Below are 13464 nucleotides of genomic sequence, written 5' to 3' on the forward strand. Positions count from 1 at the left end.
TTGTTCATCAGGGAGATCACCAGATACAGAGAGAGATTCCTCAGAGAGCACCGTCGCATCCCTGCCAGAGACCTGGTTATTCATGAGGAGCAGGACGAGGCGCAGGACCATGAGCACAGAGATAGCCCATCTTGCCAGAGAGCACCGATGGTTCCACCCCGAGGATGTACATATGACATGATCCGGCAGCACCGCAGGATGATCTTACACAGAGGCCGTACCCGTCGCTTTATTTCTAGACGACGGAGGATGATGGCAGATTTTCGGAGGAGATTGCTCCATGGAGACTTGGCACCGCCAGCAGCCCATTTGACACTTGCCCAGATCTTCACACTCATGGCAGGAGGCATGGTCGATGGCCATGACTTCCATCATTTCTTTGGATCACAGACCCCTTAGGGAAGACAATGTTCCTCATATTCCATATTTTACATTTTGTATCTAGGCAATTTTGGTACTCTATTTCATTTCATTTTGTATCTAGGATTTTTGTAGCCATTTTTGGCATCTTAGCGGTATTACGATGAGGCCACCTAGTTGGCGCATCGTTGATGATGTATTTTCCTTTCGGATGATTTTGTGTCCCATAGGCCATGTATGGCCTTCCGTGGACCTTTAATAAAATTTCTTCTTTCTTTCTTTCTCCCTCACTGCCCCCCCTCTCCCCCCCTCGCTGCTCCTCCTCTCCCTCCCCTCTCGCCAGCCCCCTCTCCCTCCTCCCTCACCCTCCCTCTCCCCTTCCTCCTCCCCGCCCTCCCTCTCCCCCCCCCCGCTGCCCCCTACCTCTCCCTCCCTACTGCCCCTGCCTCTCCCTCCCCGCCGCCCCTACCTCTCCCTCCCCGCCAAACCTCTCCCCCACCCGTCAGCCCCCCCGCCCCCCTTCTCCTCCCCCGTCCCCTCCCCCGTCATCCCTCTCCCCCCCCCGCTGCCCCCCTCCCCGCTGCCCCCTTCTCCTCCGCCCTCCCTCTCCCCCGCCGGCCTCCCCACCCCCTTCTCCTCCCCCGCCCCCTCCCTCCCCCTCCCTCTCCCCCCCCTGCTGCTCTTCCCCCCCAAGGAGAACCCCCCCCCCCCCAAACAAAAAAAAAGAAAAGAAAAAAAAGAGAGAGTTAAAAAAAAAAAAAAAAACCTCCTCCCTCTCCCTCCCCGCCCCCTTCCTTCCTAGCTCAGCTCCCCACGCCTCCCCCTCAGCCTACCTCCGTCTCCCCCTTCAGTCTATCCTCTCCTTCCCTTCCCCTCTCTCCTACACTCTCTTTCTCCTTCTTCCTGTGCCCGCGTTTAGGGCGTCCTGGGCAGTAGTTTCACGGACGGAGCTTTTTTAGTGTTGGAATCGGCCTTTTCACATCGATTGGTGAATGAATCCCCATTCAGCCGATCTCCGTCCACCTCCACCAGCCGCGAGAACTGTCATTTTTTCAGAAGACGAGTTGCAGCAGCTCAAGAAAGATGTGGAATTAGAGGGCTCCACATCACTTTTCGCCCGCATCTTTGAGTCACCCTTCCAGATCACAGGCTAGAGACTGGATACTGGCAGTGTTACCCACACCTTAGGGATATTCGACTTTTGGGACGTGGATTCTTCTTCTTTTTCGGCATTGGCAGATTCGGCGAATTTCACGGATGATGAGGAGTTTGTGCCCTCCACCTTAGGGGTCCTGGTCATTGGGATTCCTTCTAACAGGGCCTCCCTTTCAGCAGGTGTGGGGATCCTTTCACCTGTTGAGTTTCCTGCCCTCGGCAGGACTGTTTCGGCCCAGGGGAAGCTGGTCTCCTCTACTAGGTTGGGTAAGCCTTTCCATCCAGCATCCTCCTGTCGATGAGGATAGTCAGCTAGAACATACAGGGCCTAGGCGGAGTTCCACACCGTCGCCGTAGGCAGCTGATCCGGAACCAGCTTCATCCAGGCATCACTGGAGGTGCTATTGATATCCTTTTTATCCAGGAACACAAGCTGGATGCCAGTGATTGCTCTAAGTCTGGCAAACTGCTTTCAGGACATACCTTCTAGTCGCCTGCTAAGGGTACAAGGGGAGGTACTTGCATTTCGGTCTCTCTTTCTATTCTCCCCTTGGTTGCTGGTCATGGTATTATCTCCCCTTCTAGAGCTCAATGAATCATTATTTTGATTGGAGGGCCTAAGATTGGTCTTCTCAATCTTCATGCTCCCAACAACAGAGGGGAGCGGATCTCCTTTTGGAAGGAGCTACTCTCTTGGGCCCCCATTGCAGATTCTTGGATCATTGGTGGCGACTTCAACATGGTTGAGTTGCCTTCAGACAAAAAGGGAGGCAAACAGGGTGGAATTCATTCTTTAGAGACGGCAGCCTGGGATGCCTTCCTCTTTCAGTTCAGTGGCAGGGACACTTGGTTGGATGATGCCTTTCATATTATGCCACAGTCACTCCTGTACTCTTGGTCGAACAAGAGAATACACATGCCCATTCATGCACGCATTGACAGATTTCATGTAGACGATTGGGCACTTGACAGAGGAGGATCTGTATGCATTTCTACTGGGGTTTCCACCTCAGATCATTTTCCAGTGGTGTTGCAGATTCTTGAGCCTCATCGGAGAGGACGCTCTGCCAGTGTCAAGATTCCGGATGCTTTTTATGCAGAGGAGAGCCTCACGGAGGATATTTTATAGATTTGGGTTTCTCACATACAGGGTGGAGCTGTCCACCCATCTCAGGTAGCATTATCCGGAATTAGTGACTTTTATCATACAGTCGCTGATTCTAGGACGATTCTCAGATGTGAGATTGGTATACGCCAGCAGTTAGCGTCCCTTCAGAGGGAAGAGCAAAAGAGGCCCACAGATGCATGGATTCAGGAGCGCCTTGCTACAGTTAGGGCTCATTTACAGACATTGTTGGATCAGAGAGCAGAATATGCCTTTCATGCACGGGAATCCTTTTGGATTCAGATGGGTGGTAGGGTCAACAAACACTTTTTCTCTACTCATGGGCCCAGACATAGTAGAGATAGTGTTTCGCAGCTTGTTTACTCAGATGGGGTGTTACAGTCAGATCCTGATGCTGTCATGCGTGTAGCTTCAGAATTTTTTTGCATCCCTTCTTACTGCAGATCCAGGCACACACGCCATTGATGATGCCAGAGAGGTTATTTGGCAGTGTATCCCTGTATTGGTGAAGGATGAGATGTATGTTTCTCTGGATGCACCTTTCACCAATGCAGAATTCAAGACTGCATTACTTGCCCTTCACAACGGCAAGTGCCCAGGTTCAGATGGACTTACCCCCTCCTTTTTTATTACTTTTTGGGAGCAGATTGGTGATCACATTACATCAGCCCTGTAGGGCATGTGGGACTCTGGTGAGATGCCGGACTCACTTACAGATGGTCTCATTCATCTCATCCCAAAGGGGGGTAATAGGAATCTTGTGTCTCAATGGAGACCCATCACTCTATTGGGCACTTTTTACAAGATTTTGGCGAAAGCCATCAGTGTGCGGCTACAGGTTTTTCTTCCAGATTTGATTCATGACACGCAGATAGGATTTGTGCATGGTAGAAGTATTTTTGATAATATTTTCTCATTTTGGGAGGGCTGAGAATGGGCCATGCAGAGCCACCAGAGATTGGCCATTCTAGTCTTGGACTTTGAGAAAGCTTACAACAGAGTAGACTGGGATTTTTTAGAGGGTACTCTATCTCGCTTTGGTTTTTCAGATGCATGGATTAGAGGAGTATCCTCTCTCTGCTCATTGGGGGGGTAAGAGGGGACAGGTTTCAGATTTCCAGATCCGTCCGCCAGGGATGTCCTCTTGCCCCGTTTCTTTTTCTGTTTATGGCAGAAGCTATGAGTATCTACATTAGATCTCAAGCTGATATTTATGGGCTCAGGCTTCCTATCCGCCGGGAAGAAGAGCTCCTGGATAGTGAGTTGGCAGATGACACGGCTGTTTTTTTGGATGCCTCCCCCAGGACACTCACTTCCTTCCGGACAGCCTTGGATTTGTTTTGCACGGCTGCAGGTGCACACATTAATTGGCATAAATCCAGTGGTTTTTGGATTTGCGAGGATGACACGCCGGATTGGGGTAATGATATTGGCTTCACTTGGGTACAGAGGGGCGTCTCCGTCAGATATTTGGGCTGCCAGGTTGGGGTGGGCATCTCTCCTTCACAACAGTTTGCTGCGGTGTTGGAAAGCATCAAAAGAAAGCTCCTTTTCTAGAGCTCAGCCAAACTTGACTTGGCCTCCAGGGTGGTGGTAGTTAACCAGGTTCTTCTAGCCACAGCATGGTTTGTATGCTCTTGTTGGTGCCACTCTAGGGATTGTATCACTCAGCTTAAGAGGCATGTACAAAACTTTTTATGGAGTGGTCTAGATGGCACAACTGATGTTACAGCCAGGGTGGCTTGGGAGACCTTGATTCTTCCTACAAGAGAAGGGGGTTTGAATATCATCGACCCAGATTTATAGTGCAGAGCTTTACTCTGCAAGTTCATTGTGAGAGGGTTTATGCCAGGGCAAGAGCCTTGGAAGGATTTTTTTACCAGATGCATACAGTCTCGCACGCCCACTTCAGGAGAGGATTGGACACACAGTACTAGATGGGTTTTCACCACAGCCCACCTTAGGTCTCCCTCTTCCCCTCTTATGGTTGCTATCTTGAAAGTGGGCCAGTTTCAGGAGTAATCTTCGCAGGATTCCCCGATCCACCCGTGAAGAGATTGAAAGGCAGCCTATCATGTGGAATGACAGGATTTTGGATGAGCTTGGCAGACCACTTGGAGCTTCTCCTTACATGCAGTGGCCAAGATGGGAGAGGGGCCCTGCATCTACAGTGGGAGCATGGAAAGCCTTCAGGAAGCTTCCTACAGACCAACAAGCCCAGATGGTTCTTAATCTCAGAGGGAGTGCAGGGAGAGTCCAACAGATTGATGCAGCCTTGCCCTTGGATTGGGTGGACACAGATGACATGCCTATTACTTGCTCCACCTGGATGGGGGCATTTTCCAGATTGGGAGTTCCTTTACACGTGATTGCTTTTCTTGACCCACATGAGGATGCCTTAGTATTTGATGTTTCTTCGGGGGGCAGGCTGTCCAGATCCACAGACGATATCTTGTTGGAGGTACCGTTTCAGCCAGCCAGGATAGTGGGCTTCATGGAGCATGGCTCTCTTTTACAGTGGTACTTGGATCCTGACCCGTTTCCCCTCGCCCTTGGCTCATGGAGGCTGTGGGTCTATGGAGGTGTCCCAACTAAGTTTTTGCAGTGGGACCCTGGGGAATGGGAATGGATAGTTAGAAGGGCACCGAGAGAAGGGCATCCCCTTCTTTCGTTACACGGTGAGTAATGCCAAGACAGTCACAGCAGCCCAGGTCAAGCCAACACCAGAGTTTTCAGCAGGTGTTTTCCCATGAGAGGATGAGTCCGAGAAGGCAAAGGTCGCCTGGGGGAGATCACTTTGCGAGGAGTTTGCCATCCATCAGTCAAAAAATTTTCCCCCTTCCCCTGAGGTGGAGAGGACAAAGGCACACGAAAAGAAGCATTGCCATGTGAGACAAGCGGGGCTTTGCCTTTGTCTTGAACAGAGAAAAACTGTTTGACTCCTTTGTTTTTTACCACAGAAGAGGAATTTGCATTCTTATTCAAAGGCTGAACCATTTCAGCTTGCTTTGGCATCCGTGGAGCTCGAGAAGGGCATTGTGAAGCCATGTGCCCAAATTGCTTGCATTCAAAGCAAGCACCTGCAAATAGTCCCCACTTGAGCTTGTAAAAGGCACTCCCCATGGAAACATTATTCACAGTAACCGAGTATGAAGCTGGAGTGGGATGATCTGTATCCCACAAAATGCAGAAGCGATTCAAATTTCCATTTGGGTCGCGGTGGACATACCACCTTACCGAGGGAAGCTACAATTTTAGGTAGAAGAGAAGACAAGCATTGAGGAAAATCCACAACTTCTACCCAAACAGGGCAACGATGCCGAATCAATGCTGATAATCCCGGGTGGGAGACCAGGGCAGAACATGGACCATCTACTGGCCATGGAAAAGAGGAGAGAAAAACTTGGAAGCAGCAACGCTTTACAAGGAGTTTGGCCTGAGCAATAGTTTCCCTCAGAGTCTTCATGTAAGACTTGTCATAACCTCTAATCACAACTTGCATTTTGGAAACAAAAGAATCCCAAGCATCATCAATATGAATATGGCTGCGAGAAGACAGAGAATGAGATGCTTCAGTAACCATGGCCTTGAAAGTAGCATGTTGCAAATAGCTACTGTTCACGATTAGATGTCGCCTTTGTGGCAATCTATCATCTGGCATAGCATGAAAGGATAACCGCAACCATAGAGGTGCATGATCTGAATGCACAAAGGCATAGTCAATCCACATTTTGAATGTAAAATCCCCATTTTGTTGCGGAGCTACACTATACCATCGATCCAGACGTGCCTGATAAGAAGAAAGGGCATTATGTTGGAAGGTATATCCAGGTGACAAAGGCTGCAATTCCTTCCAAAGGTCAACCAAATCCAGATGCATCAATAATTGAGACCATGCATGCCTTTCAGGGGTTAACATATGAGTATGTTTGGAGGTATTGTCACCCTGTTGTGGAGCATTATTGAAATCCCCACATATAAATGCATGATATCTCCATGGATATTGTTGCATGGCATCCCAAATTGCAGTTCTTTCTCTAGAGGATTGAGGTGCATAAACAGAAGCAAATTCAAACACCTCTCCTCGAATAATGCATTGAAGAACAAGCCATCTGCCTTTGTTGTCATTTAAAGCAATAACTGGTTGAAGCTCATGTTTGATCAGAAGGACTACCCCTGAGAAAGAGTGCTCCCCAGCATAGAAAATATCATAGCAACGATAGTGTCCTGTCTTTCCTGCATAGACATGTTGGTTGTGTTCTTGTAATGCCACTATGTCAGGCTGAAATCTATTGATGTACAGCCACACAGTTTTCCATTCCCTACTGTCACACATCCCCTGGACATTGAGTGCAGCCCATGTGATCCCAATTCCTGTATTGACCTCTGGGGTGTTTCCACTAGAAGGCGCACCATTCCAAGTGCGAGGGGGTGGAAGTCTTCGAGTAGAAATAACTTTTCTTGGACTTTGGCATCCATCAGTTGGAGGTTTCTGTCCTTTTGTCGAGGGTTGAATAGCAGGAGGTGAATGTGAAGAAACATTCCCATTTGAAACCAATGGAGCTTTGCCTTTATCCTGAATTCCTGAAAACTGTCTACTACCTTTGTTTTTATTTGCAATGGAGGTAGGAGCATCTTTAGTAGGCATTTGAACTGGCAAAGTAGCAAGAGGCATTTTATGCTGATTCATTGGACACTGTGAAGCCATGTGTCCAAATTTTTTGCAGTCAGAACAAGCCCCTACAAATGATCCCCATTTCAGTTTATAAAAAGCACTTCCCATGTCCACATTATTCACCATGACTGAATAAGAGTCTGGTGTGGGATTATCAGTATCCCAGAGAATGCAAAATTGATTCGAGTTGCCATTAGGCCGTGGTGGGCAGACCACTTTGCCTAAAGATGCTGCAATTTTAGGCAAGAGTGAGGCCATGCATTGTGGGAAGTCTACAACTTCAACCCAGACTGGGCATCTGTGTCGGATTAAAGCCTGAAAATCCCTTGTGGGAGACCATGGCAATACATGCACCATTTGCTGCCCAAAAAAGAGGGGCGAATGTTCCAAAAGCATTTGTCTATGTATCTCATCCACCATAATAACCTCAAAAAAACCCTTGGCTGCATAGTGTACTTTGTGAACAAACGAGCCAGCCAGTGTGCGAGTCAACCAGTTGCCTATCTCGGCAGCAGGTGACATCCGGCCTGGAAAAAATAAAATGACTGCATTTTTAGCATATTCTCTGACTGGATCCACAATTTCATCTACTTCAACCATGAGGCCAACTGATGGAACCGAGTCTTTCCACCCTTTCCTTGTGTCTGCAAATCCTTCATGCATGACATCATAGACCAGTTGGGCCTCAAGAGTATCATGTACCGGGTCATGCTGACCCTCAGCCTGCTTTTGCTTCTTGCAGTGAACCGAACGCTCCTTTTGAAAAGTTTTTTCATAGGAATATTCAGCCATAGCTTTGTAAAAAGTGGAACTCAGAAAGGAGGTACCTGTAAAGTGATAGTGGAGTGAACGGGTAGCAGGAGACAAGGAAGCCAGATTCCAATCCAGTCCACACACACACACACACACACACACTTTTTTTTAGTGAAATCTTTATATTTTTGTGTGGGAAACCTCAAAAGAGGTAAAAACCTACCAATAAGTACAAGGAAAAAGTTTTACAAGTAAAACCTCAGAGCAAAAGTCATGAGGTAGCCAAGTAAAAAGTTACATATCAAGCTGGAGGAGAATCAAACACAGCATCCTTCAGCTTCGAATTGTTGCTTTGTAAAAACTGATGCAGTGATGAAACCACACCATCAATAAAAACAAGCTGTTTTTTGCCCTTGTGATTCTTCTTGATATAGGCTGGTACTCGAAATTTTTATATCAGAGGGTCAAAAACCTGTTGTAACATGGGATGAAAAGATTCCAGTAAAAAAGGTACTTCTGCATCCCTAACAGAAGAAAACTCTGGCACAGACATCAAAGGCGGAGACGCTAAATCGACATCCATATCTTCCGATGAAAAAACTGCATCTGATGAAGTAGGATTCAGCATTTGAGCTTCATTCGGAGGATCAGTCTGAGTAAGAGCAGGGGCAATATCCTGAGAGAGAGCATACATATCATCTTGTAAATTGCCCTCTGCAAGGGGTACATCCATATCTTGAGTAGAAGGAGACTGATGGTGCTCAACAAGGTTGCAATCCTGAGCTTCTTCAGCAAGAGGGGGATTTGCTTGTGATTTATCAACTTTCCTCCAGTAGTGCTTCGGAGCAGTAGAGGGCTTCGCCAAAGAAACCATAGCAGAAACCGGAGGAGAAGGGAGAGTAACCTTGACGGCTGAAGAGAGAGCAGGTGGTATGGGGCTGGATAGAGAAGGGCAAGCACGTGCAAAGTGACCAACCTGTCGACAGCGATAACATGCAGTGGGAAAAGATGCAAAATGGAGCCTGATGCGCATCGGATGAGCAAATCCCAAATCAAGATCCAAAGTAGATGGCACGGGTTGCGTCATATCCCACAGAATGCAAAGACGAACATCATGGGAGGCTAGCAAGAACTCTTGTTTCGGAACATGGAGAGGCCTTCCCAAAAAAGCTGCAAGGGTTGGAAGATGCTGAAGAAGAGGCACAGGCAGCGCTTTGAGAGTAATCTAAACTGGACAATGAGTCAGAAGGATCGAAAAGTGGATCTCAAGGCATAACATATGCGAAGAAACCAGCTCCAGGAACACCAGCATCATTAACAAGGCGCTCTACCACCTCCGTCGAAGAGCAGTGGGCATAGTAAAATCCTTTACCTAAAAAGACAAAGGAAGAAATACAGTCCAGACCCACTACTGCAACATCAGCCCAATGATGGAGCTGAGGTGAAGATAAAATCCTGCCCATGAAATAGAGGCAGACTCCAAATTTCTGAGCCTGTCGAAGACCAGAAACCAAAAGGGCAGAATCCAAGGAACGAACAAGCGGGAAACTCGATGAAGGGACTTCTGTGACAGAGGCAGAGCACAATTGGCGAAGAAGATCCAGCTGGAGGGAAGAAGAAGGGCCATCAGAATCATCCAGCTTTGCCGATTTGATGAAAGGGGAAACATGCAGACCACCATGCTTTCTCCGAAGAAAAACGCGAGTAGGAGCAGAGGCAGAAGGAGGTGCTGAGGCGGAGAAAACAAAGGGGGAAGGAGGTTGCACAGGGGACTGCTCCGTCTGTACGGTCTTCCGTACAGGCTGTACGGTCGACCGTACAACCTGTACGGAAGGCCGTACAACAGGAACGAAGGGCTGTACAGGGAGCACCACAAAGCATGGGAAACATACGGGAGGCTGCAGGGAAAGCTGTACGGGTTGTACGAAGGGCTGTATGGGGTGCGATATGGGGGGTTGCAGGGGACGCTGTACGAGCGGCGGTACGGGAGTCAGGGAACTGCACGAAAGGGGTACGGAGGGCCGTACAGCTGACGACATCTGTACGGAAGAACGGGTAGGCAGCAAGGTCGTGGAGGGGGGCTGTACGGACAGAAACAGAGAGGGAGACGAAGCTGGCTGTGCAGAGGAAGAGAGCTCCATCGCCGCTCTGCTCTCCCACACACACACACACACTCTCTCTCTCTCTCTCTCACACACACACACACACACACACTTTTTTTTTTTGGGGTAAAATCCAGTGTATCTATATTCTCATAAATTTACAAGATGGGAAGTCTCCCACACACTGACATTAGACTCCAAACTAGAGCCCAATGTAAAAAACTAAAAAACAGATAGAGAACACTTCAAGGCTAGTAGCATCCAAGTCCCTTGCAGCAAAACTGTCATATAAGGATTGCTTGAGGGACATTCTGAAGAAAATATATGCTTGAGGAAATTGTTGACCCATCCTGGAATGCAGTCTCTGAGTCCAAATGGTCCATAGTACCCAAAAGCGAGTCCAGTGAAAGAAGAGGAGGAATGAAGACATCTGAGATGAGAGGCATCCAAACATCCAGAAAAGTTTCCCAAATCTGATGGAGGGAAACCGAAGCCGCAGCAAATGAGAAATACGAGTAATCAATATGCGAGAGTGTGGGCAAGACCATAATAGATGAGGAACTGTTTCACAGTGATGAGAGCAACGGGGACAGGAGGGGGAAGCAATGCGGCGTGCTGCCAATTTCACCCCAATGGAGAAAGCTCCCACTATACATCTCCAAAAGAAAAACCTCTGTTTCAATGGCAATGTGGCTTTCCAGATTTTCATGAGTCGTGATTGCCACCAAGATAGAGGCCTATTCAAATTTCAAAGAGTGTTGGCATGCTTATCAATCCATGGCGGTGGAAGAAGAAATCTGTAGACCTTCGAGGAGGTCAAATTATGCATTGAGAGTGTATGAGTAGCAGGAGGTAAGGAAGTCAATTTCCAGTCCAGTAATCTGTACTGTACAAACAGTGGAGGGACCGGAACAACTGGCTGCAACATAGTTGAAAGAGTTCTCCAAATGGACCTATGATGTAGACCCAAGGAGAATGTCCTGCAAGCTTGTGGAAATGAAAGCATACAACCTTGTTGATCCACAACATCAGCAACAAATCTGATGCCCAATTTCATGAGATTGTATGCTTTAATAGGTGCCTGTAAAGCAAGAGGCGATTCAAACACCTTGCTCCAATGGATGCTTTCCAAACGAAGAGAATTACCATGATGAGAAGAAGCACCTGTCCATTTTGCATATGAGAGAATTCTCTTCCAATCATGAATAAAAGCATTAAAAATAGGGCAACCAGGAATTTTCCCTTGAAATGTGGTCATGACTGCTTCCCAGTGATCTGTAATCCAATGCCCATATGCATGAGACGCCATGTTTCCACACATTGCTGCTAACATAATAGCCCATGGCTGTTTTTCCTGAAAAAAATCAGCAATCATAATGCTCTTTCTTGCCAACATATGAACTTGGAGATTGAGAATATTCAGCCCCCCATGAGTCTTAGGTGAACAAATAGACTGCATAGGTGGTAATCGTAAAGCCTTTTTATGAGATTTGCTTTTCCAAAATATCTCCATAGCCTGAGACATATAGGAAGCCAAATGCTTGAAAGACCAAGGAAGAAGAGGCAAATAAAATTGCACATGTGCCATAATAATGGACTGTACTATCCGAAGTCGAACATGTAAAGGCCAAGTGGACAAATGCCAGTATTCCAGCTTCTTGTTGATCTTTTGAAGCATCCATTTGAGCTGCTGTTGCGGAGTAATATTCCAGCCGATGGGGTAGCCTAAATGCCTCACGATAGTGTGGGAAGAGATAATGTGACCTGGCCAGAGAAGTGCATGCCAATTAGCTTCTTTCAAAGCTAGAAGTTTCGATTTCTGAAAATTGATTTGCAGTCCAGCAGCTATGCCAAAGTCATTTAGTGTATGCATCAAGTGAGAAAGGTCACTTTGAGAATTCCTGGGCATAAAGTATGAATCATCAACATATGCCTGTGCAAGAAAAGACTGTGCCCCTGGAATTTGCAAGCCATGAAGCTGTCCTGTATCTGCAAGATAGTCCATATGCAACAGTAGCGGATGGGTAGCAATGGCATACAGTAAAGAACTAAGAGGGCAACCCTGTCTCACTGACCGGGTCATAGTCCAGGTTCTTGATAACCCACCACCAAGCAAGCACTGCGCTGTGGCCTGAGAATAGAGCCAATATATGATATGGACGAGTCGAGGGCCAAATCCCAATTTATGCATAGTCTGAGAGATAAAATCCCAGTGGACAGTATCAAATGCTTTCGCAATGTCTACTTGCAGAATGAGAACGTCTTGTTTAGAATATTTGGCATACTCAATTGCAAGCAAAGCATTAGAGATATTGTCAGTGATCTGCCTTCTGGGGACAAACCCATACTGTCTAGGATGAAGTCCTGCTTGCAAAAAGAATCGAACTCTGAGGACAATCATTTTAGCAATGAGTTTGTAAATAACAGGCATGAGAGATATAGGCCTCCAATCAGCAATCGTCTCACACAAGCTTTTTTTGGGAATCAATTTGACTAGGCCATGTTTCCAGGATGGGGAAGAGATTGTTCTGCCCAAGCATGATTGATCATTAGAAGAAGAGTGTTTTTGAGATCACCCCAAAATGCACAGAAAATTTGACAGTCAATCCATCCCAACAAGGAGAGCTGCTTTTGCATAGATGACTCAAAGCATCATCCAGTTCACTAAGCATAAAAGGCTGCTCCAATGCATAAGCCTGTTCCCGAGACAAAATGGGCTGAACATGCATAAGAAATTGAGACCTAGCTGTATCCACCTGCATCAGATGATCAGGCTGAAGAGAAAGGAGATGCTGGAAATGACTAGAACATAGCGATTCCAATTCGGATTTGGAAGTGGTCCAAGTGCCATCATCTTTCTTGATCCTGTAAATATCCTCCTTTCGCCTATCCGCATGAAGACTTTTAAAAAAGGCTTTGGAGGAACAGCCCTTATCCAAAAGGGGTTTCATGCGAGCTCGGATTTGCCATTTCTTTAATTTGCGAAGATCATTTTGGTGAATGATATGAACCGCATAGGCACAAGAATCCTGTTCAGAAGAGGTAAGCTGCCTATGAGAACTGATTGCATCCATTTGTTGCTTGTGAGATTGAGCCCATTTCAGCTTGAGCCTGAGGTTTCCCATGTAACTCCGTCCATAATCTTGAATAACAGCCTGAAAGCGATGAGCAAGGCTGATCCAAGCAAAATCCATATCCTCCTGAGCATGTAAGAGAAGGGGACGGACAGCCACTCTCACCATGTTCTGAAATTGTTGATGAAGCAAATAAGCACTATTAACATGGAGCAGGCG

General features: G+C 47.1%; 1 protein-coding gene across 1 annotated transcript in view; it reads right to left on the reverse strand.

Annotated features, from left to right (window-relative positions):
• The window catches only part of LOC147901134 (uncharacterized), a 467121-nt gene that overhangs the window by 368565 nt on the left and 85092 nt on the right, over positions 1–13464 (reverse strand). The window lies entirely within an intron of this gene.

The sequence above is a fragment of the Dipteris shenzhenensis genome, chromosome 6 (genome assembly GCF_047967505.1).
Source record: "Dipteris shenzhenensis isolate YYH24624 ecotype China chromosome 6, Dip_SZ_1.0, whole genome shotgun sequence".
Classification (NCBI taxonomy): domain Eukaryota; kingdom Viridiplantae; phylum Streptophyta; class Polypodiopsida; order Gleicheniales; family Dipteridaceae; genus Dipteris; species Dipteris shenzhenensis.